Genomic DNA, 12,846 nt, shown 5'->3' with positions numbered 1-12,846 from the left:
TTAGTTTTAGACCTAAATAATTGTTATTTGGTGCCAGCGTTAAGCATGAACATTATATCTGGATCTTGTTTGATGCGAGACGGTTATTCATTTAAATCAGAGAATAATGGTTGTTCTATTTATATGAGTAATATCTTTTATGGTCATGCACCCTTGCAGAGTGGTCTATTTTTGTTGAATCTCGATAGTAGTAATACACATATTCATAATATTGAAGCCAAAAGATGCAGAGTTGATAATGATAGTGCAACTTATTTGTGGCACTGCCGTTTAGGTCATATCGGTGTAAAGCGCATGAAGAAACTCCATACTGATGGACTTTTGGAACCACTTGATTATGAATCACTTGGTACTTGCGAACCGTGCCTCATGGGCAAGATGACTAAAACACCGTTCTCCGGAACTATGGAGAGAGCAACAGATTTGTTGCAAATCATACATATAGATGTATGTGGTCCGATGAATATTGAGGCTCGTTGCGGATATCATTATTTTCTCACCTTCACAGATGATTTGAGCAGATATGGGTATATCTACTTAATGAAACATAAGTCTGAAACATTTGAAAAGTTCAAAGAATTTCAGAGTGAAGTTGAAAATCATCGTAACAAGAAAATAAAATTTCTACGATCTGATCGTGGAGGAGAATATTTGAGTCATGAGTTTGGTCTTCATTTGAAACAATGCGGAATAGTTTCGCAACTCACGCCACCCGAAACACCACAGCGTAATGGTGTGTCTGAACATCGTAATCGTACTTTACTAGATATGGTGCGATCTATGATGTCTCTTACTGATTTACCGCTATCGTTTTGGGGTTATGCTTTAGAGACGGCTGCATTCACGTTAAATAGGGCACCATCGAAATCCGTTGAGACGATGCCTTATGAACTGTGGTTTGGCAAGAAACCAAAGTTGTCGTTTCTTAAAGTTTGGGGCTGCGATGCTTATGTGAAAAAACTTCAACCTGATAAGCTCGAACCCAAATCGGAGAAATGTGTCTTCATAGGATACCCAAAGGAGACTGTTGGGTACACTTTCTATCACAGATCCGAAGGCAAAACTTTTGTTGCTAAATTCGGAAATTTTCTGGAGAAGGAGTTTCTCTCGAAAGAAGTGAGTGGGAGGAAAGTAGAACTTGATGAGGTAACTCTACCTGCTCCCTTATTGGAAAGTAGCTCATCACATAAACCGGTTTCTGCGACACCTACACCAATTAGTGAGGAAGTTAATGATGATGATCATGAAACTTCAGATCAAGTTATTACTGAACCTCGTAGGTCAACCAGAGTAAGATCCACACCAGAGTGGTACGGTAATCCTGTTCTAGAGGTTATGTTACTAGACCATGACGAACCTACGAACTATGAAGAAGCGATGGTGAGCCCAGATTCCGCAAAATGGCTTGAGGCCATGAAATCCGAGATGGGATCCATGTATGAGAACAAAGTATGGACTTTGGTTGACTTGCCCGATGATCGGCAAGCCATTGAAAATAAATGGATCTTCAAGAAGAAGACTGACGCTGACGGTAATGTTACTGTCTATAAAGCTCGACTTGTTGCGAAAGGTTTTCGACAAGTTCAAGGGATTGACTACGATGAGACCTTCTCACCCGTAGCGATGCTTAAGTCTGTCTGAATCATGTTAGCAATTGCCGCATTTTATGATTATGAAATTTGGCAAATGGATGTCAAAACTGCATTCCTGAATGGATTTCTGGAAGAAGAATTGTATATGATGCAACCGGAAGGTTTTGTCGATCCAAAGGGAGCTAACAAAGTGTGCAAGCTCCAGCGATCCATTTATGGACTGGTGCAAGCCTCTCGGAGTTGGAATAAACGCTTTGATAGTGTGATCAAAGCATTTGGTTTTGTACAGACTTTTGGAGAAGCATGTATTTACAAGAAAGTGAGTGGGAGCTCTGTAGCATTTCTGATATTATATGTGATGACATATTGCTGATTGGAAATGATATAGAATTTCTGGATAGCATAAAGGGATACTTGAATAAGAGTTTTTCGATGAAAGACCTCGGTGAAGCTGCGTATATATTGGGCATCAAGATCTATAGAGATAGATCAAGACGCTTAATTGGAGTTTCACAAAGCACATACCTTGACAAAGTTTTGAAGAAGTTCAAAATGGATCAAGCAAAGAAAGGGTTCTTGCATGTGTTATAAGGTGTGAAGTTGAGTAAGACTCAATGCCCGACCACTGCAGAAGATAGAGAGAAGATGAAAGATGTTCCCTATGCTTCAGCCATAGGCTCTATCATGTATGCAATGCTGTGTACCAGACCTCATGTATGCCTTGCTATAAGTCTAGCAGGAAGGTACCGAAGTAATCCAGGAGTGGATCACTGGACAGCGGTCAAGAACATCCTGAAATACCTGAAAAGGAGTAAGGATATGTTTCTTGTTTATGGAGGTGACAAAGAGCTCATCGTAAATGGTTACGTCCATGCAAGCTTTGACACTGATCCGGACGATTCTAAATCGCAAACCGGATACGTGTTTACATTGAACGGTGGAGCTGTCAGTTGGTGCAGTTCTAAACAAAGCGTCGTGGCGGGATCTACGTGTGAAGCGGAGTACATAGCTGCTTCGGAAGCAGCAAATGAAGGAGTCTGGATGAAGGAGTTCATATCCGATCTAGGTGTCATACCTAGTGCATCGGGTCCAATGAAAATCTTTTGTGACAATACTGGTGCAATTGCCTTCGCAAAGGAATCCAGATTTCACAAGAGAACCAAGCACATCAAAAGACGCTTCAATTCCATCCGGGATTTAGTCCAGGTGGGAGACATAGAAATTTGCAAGATACATACGGATCTGAATGTTGCAGACCCGTTGACTAAGCCTCTTCCACGAGCAAAACATGATCAGCACCAAGGCTCCATGGGTGTAAGAATTATTACTGTGTAATCTAGATTATTGACTCTAGTGCAAGTGGGAGACTGAAGGAAATATGCTCTAGAGGCAATAATAAAGTTATTATTTATTTCCTTATATCATGATAAATGTTTATTATTCATGCTAGAATTGTATTAACCGGAAACATAATACTTGTGTGAATACATAGACAAACAAAGTGTCACTAGTATGCCTCTACTTGACTAGCTCGTTGATCAAAGATGGTTATGTTTCCTAGCCATTGACATGAGTTGTCATTTGATTAACGGGATCACATCATTAGGAGAATGATGTGATTGACTTGACCCATTCCGTTAGCTTAGCACTCGATCGTTTAGTATGTTGCTATTGCTTTCTTCATGACTTATACATGTTCCTATGACTATGAGATTATGCAACTCCCGTTTACCGTAGGAACACTTTGTGTACTACCAAACGTCACAACGTAACTGGGTGAGTATAAAGGTGCTCTACAGGTGTCTCCGAAGGTACTTGTTGGGTTGGCGTATTTCGAGATTAGGATTTGTCACTCCGATTGTCGGAGAGGTATCTCTGGGCCCTCTCGGTAATGCACATCACTTAAGCCTTGCAAGTATTGCAACTAATGAGTTTGTTGCGAGATGATGTATTACAGAACGAGTAAAGAGACTTGCCGGTAACGAGATTGAACTAGGTATTGAGATACCGACGATCGAATCTCGAGCTAGTAACATACCGATGACAAAGGGAACAACGTATGTTGTTATGCGGTCTGACCGATAAAGATCTTCGTAGAATATGTGGGAGCCAATATGAGCATCCAGGTTCCGCTATTGGTTATTGACCGGAGACGTGTCTCGGTCATGTCTACATAATTCTCGAACCCGAAGGGTCCGCACGCTTAACGTTTCGAGGACAGTTATATTATGAGTTTATATGTTTTGATGTACCGAAGGTTGTTCAGAGTCCCGGATGTGATCACGGACATGACGAGGAGTCTCGAAATGGTCGAGACATAAAGATTGATATATTGGAAGCCTATGTTTGGATATCGGAAGTGTTTCGGGTGAAATCGGGATTTTATCGGAGTACCGGGAGGTTACCGAAATCCCCCGGCAACATAATGGGCCTTAGTGGGCCTAGGTGGAAGAGAGAAGAGGCGGCTAGGGCTGGGCCGCGCGCCCCTCCCCCCTAGTCCGAATAGGACAAGGAGAAGGGGGCGGCGCCCCCCTTCCTTCTTCTCCCTCTTCTCTTTCCCCCTTCCCAAGTCCTAATCCAACTAGGAAAAGGGGGGGTCCTACTCCCAGTGGGAGTAGGACTCCTCCTGGCGCGCCCCAAGGCTGGCCGCACCTCCCCCCTTTGCTCCTTTATATACAGGGGCAGGGGGGCACCCCATAGACACAACAATTGATCGTTTGATCTTTTAGCCGTGTGCGGTGCCCCCCTCCACCATAATCCACCTCGATAATATCGTAGCGGTGCTTAGGCGAAGCCCTGCTTCGGTAGAACATCATCATCGTCACCACGCCGTCGTGCTGACGAAACTCTCCCTCAACACTCGGCTGGATCGGAGTTCGAGGGACGTCATCGAGCTGAACGTGTGCTGAACTTGGAGGTGCCGTACGTTCGGTACTTGATCGGTCGGATCGTGAAGACGTACGACTACATCAACCGCGTTGTGTTAACGCTTCCGCTTTCGGTCTATGAGGGTACGTGGACAACACTCTTCCCTCTCGTTGCTATGCATCACCATGATCTTGCGTGTGCGTAGGATTTTTTTTGAAATTACTACGTTCCCCAACAATTATATTATCTGTTTTGGATGTTTATGGGCTTTATTAAACACTTTTATATTATTTTTGGGACTAACCTATTGACCCAGAGCCCAGTGCCAGTTTCTGTTTTTTCCCTTGTTTCTGTTTTTCGAAGAAAAGGAATATCAAACGGAGTCGAAACGGAATGAAACCTTCTGGAGAAGTTATTTTTGGAAGGAAAGCAACCCGGGAGACTTGGAGTCCACGTCAAGAAAGCAACGAGGAAGGCACGAGGCAGGAGGCGCGCCCACCCCCCTGGGCGCGCCCTCCACCCTCGTGGCTCCCCTGATGTGCTTCTTTCACCTATATATACCAATATACCCTAAAACCTTCGGGGAACAGAATAGATCGGGAGTTCCGCCGCCGCAAGCCTCTGTAGCCACCAAAAACCAATCGGGACCCTGTTCCGGCACCCTGCCGGAGGGGGGAACCCTCACCGGTGGCCATCTTCATCATCCCGGCGCTCTCCAAGACGAGGAGGGAGTAGTTCACCTTCGGGGCTGAGGGTATGTACCAGTAGCTATGTGTTTGATCTCTCTCTCTCTCTCTCATGTTCTTGATTTGGCACGATCTTGATGTATCGCGAGCTTTGCTATTATAGTTGGATCTTATGTTGCTTCTCCCCCTATACTCTCTTGTAATGGATTGAGTTTTCCCTTTGAAGTAATCTTATCAGATTGAGTCTTTAATGATTTGAGAACACTTGATGTATGTCTTGCCGTGCGTATCTGTGGTGACAATGGGATATCACGTGATTAACTTGATGTTGTTTTGGTGATCAACTTGCGGGTTCCGCCCATGAACCTATGCATAGGGGTTGGCACACATTTTCGTCTTGATTCTCCAGTAGAAACTTTGGGGCACTCTTTGAGGTTCTTTGTGTTGGTTGAATAGATGAATCTGAGATTGTGTGATGCATATCGTATAATCATACCCACGGATACTTGAGGTGACATTGGAGTATCTAGGTGACATTAGGGTTTTGGTTGATTTGTGTCTTAAGGTGTTATTCTAGTACGAACTCTAGGGCTGTCTGTGACACTTATAGGAATAGCCCAACGGATTGATTGGAAAGAATAACTTTGAGGTGGTTTCGTACCCTACCATAATCTCTTCGTTTGTTCTCCTCTATTAGTGACTTTGGAGTGACTCTTTGTTGCATGTTGAGCGATAGTTATATGATCCAACTATGTTATTATTATTGAGAGAACTTGCACTAGTGAAAGTATGAACCCTAGGCCTTGTTTCCTAGCATTGCAATACCGTTTACGCTCACTTTTATCGCTTGCTACCTTGCTGTTTTTATATTTTCAGATTACAAAAACCTATATCTACCATCTATATTGCACTTGTATCACCATCTCTTCGCCGAACTAGTGCACCTATACAATTTACCATTGTATTGGGTGTGTTGGGGACACAAGAGACTCTTTGTTATTTGGTTGCAGGGTTGTTTGAGAGAGACCATCTTCATCCTACGCCTCCCACGGATTGATAAACCTTAGGTCATCCACTTGAGCGAAATTTGCTACTGTCCTACAAACCTCTGCACTTGGCGGCCCAACAACGTCTACAAGGAGAAGGTTGCGTAGTAGACATCAAGCTCTTTTCTGGCGCCGTTGCCGGGGAGGTGAGTGCTTGAAGGTATATCTTTAGATCTTGCAATTGAATCTTTTTGTTTCTTGTTTTATCACTAGTTTAGTTTATAAAAGAAAATCCCAAAAAAATGGAATTAAGGGTGCCTCATATGCTTCATCTTTTTAATGTATTTCGTGAAAATGATGGGAAGGAAAATTGTGCTCAAGTACTAGAAGAAGAAATACATAGAATGCTTGGCATAAAATATGTGAAAGATGAGCATGATTGCAATGTTGTTAGTATGAATTCCTTGAATATCCATGATGCTAATGATATGCAAAGCCACAAGCTTGGGGAAGCTATGTTTGATGAAGATGCTATTTTTTGCCCCCCAAGCTTTGATGAGCAAATTTACTATGATGAAAGCATGCCTCCTATCTATGATGATTATTGTGATGACACGTATGCTATAAAGAATAATGATAACCATGAAACTTGTCATCTTGATCTTAATTTTCAATCACATGATAGCTATTTTGTTGAGTTTGCTCCCACTATTATTCATGAGAAGAATTTTGCTTATGTGGAGAGTAGTAAATTTTCTATGCTTGTAGATCATGAAAAGAATGCTTTAGGTGCTGGTTATATTGTTGAATTCATTCATGATGCTACTGAAAATTATTATGAGGGAGGAACATACGCTTGTAGGAATTGCAATAATATCAAGTTTCCTCTCTATGTGCTTAAAGTTTTGAAGTTATGCTTGTTTTGCCTTCCTATGCTAGTTGATTATTGTCCCCATAAGTTGTTTGCTCACAAAATCCCTATGCATAGGAAGTGGGTTAGACTTAAATGTGCTAGTCATATTCTTCATGATGCTCTCTTTATGTTTCAATTCTTATGTCTTATGTGAGCATCATTGAAATCATCATGCCTAGCTAGGGGCGTTAAACGATAGCGCTTGTTGGGAGGCAACCCAATTTTATTTTAGTTTCTTGCTTTTTGGTTCTGTTTGGTAATAAATAATCCATCTAGCTTCTGTTTAGATGTGGTTTTGTGTTTTAATTAGTGTTTGTGCCAATTAAGACCTATAGGATCTTCTTGGATGATGGTTATTTGATCTTGCTGAAAATTCCAGAAACTTTCTGTTCACGAAAACAATTTTTTAAAATCACCAGAACGTGATAAAATACTGATTAGGTCGTCCTATTTTGGTAGATTTTTTTGAGTTCCAGAAGTTTGCGTTAGTTACAGATTACTACAGACTGTTCTGTTTTTGACAGATTCTGTTTTTTGTGTGTTGTTTGCTTATTTTGATGAATCTATGGCTAGTAAAATAGTTTACAAACCATAGAGAAGTTGGAATACAGTAGGTTTAACACCAATATAAATAAAAAATGAGTTCATTACAGTACCTTGAAGTGGTGTTTTGTTTTCTTTCGCTAACGGAGCTTACGAGTTTTCTGTTAAGTTTTGTGTTGTGAAGTTTTCAAGTGTTGGGTAAAGATTCGATGGACTATGGAATAAGGAGTGGCAAGAGCCTAAGCTTGGGGATGCCCAAGGCACCCCAAGGTAATATTCAAGGATAACCAAGAGCCTAAGCTTGGGGATGCCCCGGAAGGCATCCCCTCTTTCGTCTTCATTCATCGGTAACTTTACTTGGAGCTATATTTTTATTCACCACATGATATGTGTTTTGCTTGGAGCGTCATTTTATTTTCTTTAGCTTTGCTTGCTGTTTGAATAAAATACCAAGATCTGAAATTCTTAATTGTTAGAGAGTCTTCACATAGTTGCATAATTATTCGACTACTCATTGATCTTCACTTATATCTTTCAGAGTAGTTTGTTGTTTGCTCTAGTGCTTCACTTATATCTTTTAGAGCACGGTGGTGGTTTTATTTTGAAGAAATAGATGAACTCTCATGCTTCACTTATATTATTTTTAGAGTCTTAAATAGCATGGTAATTTGCTTAATCCTAATATGCTAGGTATTCAAGACTAGTAAAAACTTTCTTATGAGTGTGTTGAATACTAAGAGAAGTTTGATGCTTGATGATTGTTTTGAGATATGGAGGTAGTGATATCAAAGTTGTGCTAGTTGAGTAGTTGTGAATTTTAGAAATACTTGTGTTGAAGTTTGCAAGTCCTGTAGCATGCACGTATGGTAAACGTTGTGTAACAAATTTGAAACATGAGGTGTTATTTGATTGTCTTCCTTATGAGTGGCGGTCGGGGACGAGCGATGGTCTTTCCCTACCAATCTATCCCCCTAGGAGCATGCACGTAGTGCTTGGTTTTTGATGACTTGTTGATTTTTGCAATAAGTATGTGAGTTCTTTATGACTAATGTTGAGTCCATGGATTATACGCACTCTCACCTTTCCATCATTGCTAGCCTCTTCGGTACCGTGCATTGCCCTTTCTCACATTGAGAGTTGGTGCAAACTTCGTTGGTGCATCCAAACCCCGTGATATGATACGCTCTTTCACACATAAACCTCCTTATATCTTCCTCAAAACAGCCACCATACCTGCCTATTATGGCATTTCCATAGCCATTCCGAGATATATTGCCATGCAACTTTCCACCATTCCGTTTATCATGACACGTTCATCATTGTCATATTGCTTTGCATGATCATGTAGTTGACATAATATTTGTGGCAAAGCCACCATTCATAATTCTTTCATACATGTCACTCTTGGTTCATTGCATATCCCGGTACACCGCTGGAGGCATTCATATAGAGTCATATCTTGTTCTAGTATCGAGTTGTAATCATTGAGTTGTAAATAAATAGAAGTGTGATGATCATCATTTTCTAGAGAATTGTCCCAAGTGAGGAATAATAAAAAAAAGGAGAGAAAGGCCATAAAAAAGGAGAGAAAGGCCATAAAAAAAGAGAAGGCCCAAGAAAAGAGAAAAAGAGAGAAGGGACAATGTTACTATCCTTTTACCACACTTGTGCTTCAAAGTAGCACCATAATCTTCATGATAGAGAGTCTCTTGGTTTTGTCACTTTCATATACTAGTGGGAACTTTTCATTATAGAACTTGGCTTGTATATTCCAACAATGGGCCTCCTCAAGTGTCCTAGGTCTTCGTGAGCAAGCAAGTTGGATGCACACCCACTTAGTTTCTTTTGTTGAGCTTTCATATATTTATAGCTCTAGTGCATCCGTTGCATGGCAATCCCTACTCCTTGCATTAACATCAATCGATGGGCATCTCCATAGCTCATTGATTAGCCTCATTGATGTGAGACTTTCTCCTTTTTTGTCTTCTCCACATAACCCCCATCATTATACTCTATTCCACCCATAGTGCTATATCCATGGCTCACGCTCATGTATTGCGTGAAAGTTGAAAAAGTTTGAGATTACTAAAGTATGAAACAATTGCTTGGCTTGTCATCGGGGTTGTGCATGATGAGAGCATTCTTGTGTGACGAAAATGGAGCATGACTAAACTATATGATTTTGTAGGGATGAACTTTCTTTGGCCATGTTATTTTGAGAGGACATAATTGCTTAGTTAGTATGCTTGAAGTATTATTATTTTTATGTCAATATGAACTTTTATCTTGAGTCTTATGGATCTGAATATTCATGCCACAATTAAGAAGAATTACATTGAAATTATGCCCAGTAGCATTCCACATCAAAAATTCTGTTTTTATCATTTACCTACTCGAGGACGAGCAGGAATTAAGCTTGGGGATGCTGATACGTCTCCAACGTATCTATAATTTTTGATTGTTCCATGCTATTATATTATATGTTTTGGATGTTTATGGGCTTTATTAAACACTTTTATATTATTTTTGGGACTAACCTATTGACCCAGAGCCCAGTGCTAGTTTCTATTTTTCCCTTGTTTCAGTGTTTCGAAGAAAAGGAATATCAAACGGAGTCGAAACAGAATTAAACCTTCTGGAGAAGTTATTTTTGGAAGGAAAGCAACCCTGGAGACTTGGAGTCCACGTCAAGAAAGCAACGAGGAAGGCACGAGGCAGGGGGGCGCGCCCACCCCCCTGGGCGCGCCCTCCACCCTCATGGGCCCCTCATGGCTCCCCTAACGTGCTTCTTTCACCTATATATACCAATATACCCTAAAACCTTCGGGGAACAGAATAGATCGGGAGTTCCGCCGCCGCAAGCCTCTGTAGCCACCAAAAACCAATCGGGACCCTGTTCCGGCACCCTGCCGGAGGGGGGAACCCTCACCGGTGGCCATCTTCATCATCCCGGCGCTCTCCATGACGAGGAGGGAGTAGTTCACCTTCGGGGCTGAGGGTATGTACCAGTAGCTATGTGTTTGATCTCTCTCTCTCTCTCTCTCTCTCTCTCGTGTTCTTCATTTGGCATGATCTTGATGTATCGCGAGCTTTGCTATTATAGTTGGATCTTATGTTGCTTCTCCCCCTCTACTCTCTTGTAATGGATTGAGTTTTCCCTTTGAAGTAATCTTATCGGATTGAGTCTTTAATGATTTGAGAACACTTGATGTATGTCTTGCTGTGCGTATCTATGGTGACAATGGGATATCACGTGATTAACTTGATGTATGTTTTGGTGATCAACTTGCGGGTTCCGCCCATGAACCTATGCGTAGGGGTTGGCACACGTTTTCGTCTTGATTCTCCGGTAGAAACTTTGGGGCACTCTTTGAGGTTCTTTGTGTTGGTTGAATAGATGAATCTGAGATTGTGTGATGCATATCGTATAATCATACCCATGGATACTTGAGGTGACATTAGAGTATCTAGGTGACATTAGGGTTTTGGTTGATTTGTGTCTTAAGGTGTTATTCTAGTATGAACACTAGGGTTGTTTGTGACACTTATAGGAATAGCCCAACGGATTGATTGGAAAGAATAACTTTGAGGTGGTTTCGTACCCTACCATAATCTCTTCGTTTGTTCTCCTCTATTAGTGACTTTGGAGTGACTCTTTGTTGCATGTTGAGGGATAGTTATATGATCCAACTATGTTATTACTGTTGAGAGAACTTGCACTAGTGAAAGTATGAACCCTAGGCCTTGTTTCCTAGCATTGCAATACCGTTTACGCTCACTTTTATCGCTTGCTACCTTGCTGTTTTTATATTTTCAGATTACAAAAACCTATATCTACCATCCATATTGCACTTGTATCACCATCTCTTCGCCGAACTAGTGCACCTATACAATTTACCATTGTATTGGGTGTGTTGGGGACATAAGAGACTCTTTGTTATTTGGTTGCAGGGTTGTTTGAGAGAGACCATCTTCATCCTATGCCTCCCACGGATTGATAAACCTTAGGTCATCCACTTGAGGGAAATTTGCTATTGTCCTACAAACCTATGCAGTTGGAGGCCCAACAACGTCTACAAGGAGAAGGTTGCGTAGTAGACATCACACACTAAGTGTTCCTCCGGTATTCGGGAGTTGCATAATCTCATAGTCATAGGAACATGTATAAGTTATGAAGAAAGCAATAGCAACAAACTAAACGATCATAGTGCTAAGCTAACGGATGGGTCTTGTCAATCACATCATTCTCTAATGATGTGATCCCGTTCATCAAATGACAACTCATGTCTATGGCTAGGAAACTTAACCATCTTTGATTAATGAGCTAGTCAAGTAGAGGCATACTAGTGACACTCTGTTTGTCTATGTATTCACACATGTACTAAGTTTCCGGTTAATACAATTCTAGCATGAATAATAAACATTTATCATGATATAAGGAAATATAAATAACAACTTTATTATTGCCTCTAGGGCATATTTCCTTCAGTCTCCCACTTGCACTAGAGTCAATAATCTAGATTACATTGTAATGATTCTAACACCCATGGAATCTTGGTGCTGATCATGTTTTGCTCATGAGAGAGGCTTAGTCAACAGGTCTGCAACATTCAAATCTCTATGTCTCCCTCCTTGACTTGATCGCGGATGGAATTGAAGCGTCTCTTGATGTGCTTGGTTCTCTTGTGAAATCTGGATTCCTTTGCCAGGGCAATTGCACCAGTATTATCACAAAAGATTTTCATTGGACCCGATGCACTAGGTATGACACCTAGGTCTGATATGAACTCCTTCATCCAGACTCCTTCATTTGTTGCTTCCGAAGCAGCTATGTACTCCGCTTCACATGTAGATCCTGCCACGACGCTCTGCTTGGAACTGCACCAACTAACAGCTCCACCATTCAATAAAAATACGTATCCGGTTTGTGACTTAGAGTCATCCGGATCAGTGCCAAAGCTTGCATTGACGTAACCGTTTACGACGAGCTCTTTGTCACCTCCATAAACGAGAAACATATCCTTAGTCCTTTTCAGGTATTTCAGGATGTTCTTGACCGCTGTCCAGTGATCCACTCCTGGATTACTTTGGTACCTCCCTGCTAAACTAATAGCAAGGCACACATCAGGTCTGCTACACAGCATTGCATACATGATAGAACCTATGGCTGAAGCATAGGGAATGACTTTCATTTTTTCTCTATCTTCTGTAGTGGTCGGGCATTGAGTCTGACTCAACTTCACACCTTGTAACACAGG

The sequence above is a fragment of the Aegilops tauschii genome, chromosome 6 (assembly GCF_002575655.3).
Source record: "Aegilops tauschii subsp. strangulata cultivar AL8/78 chromosome 6, Aet v6.0, whole genome shotgun sequence".
NCBI lineage: Eukaryota > Viridiplantae > Streptophyta > Magnoliopsida > Poales > Poaceae > Aegilops > Aegilops tauschii.
This window is presented reverse-complemented; position numbering follows the sequence as displayed.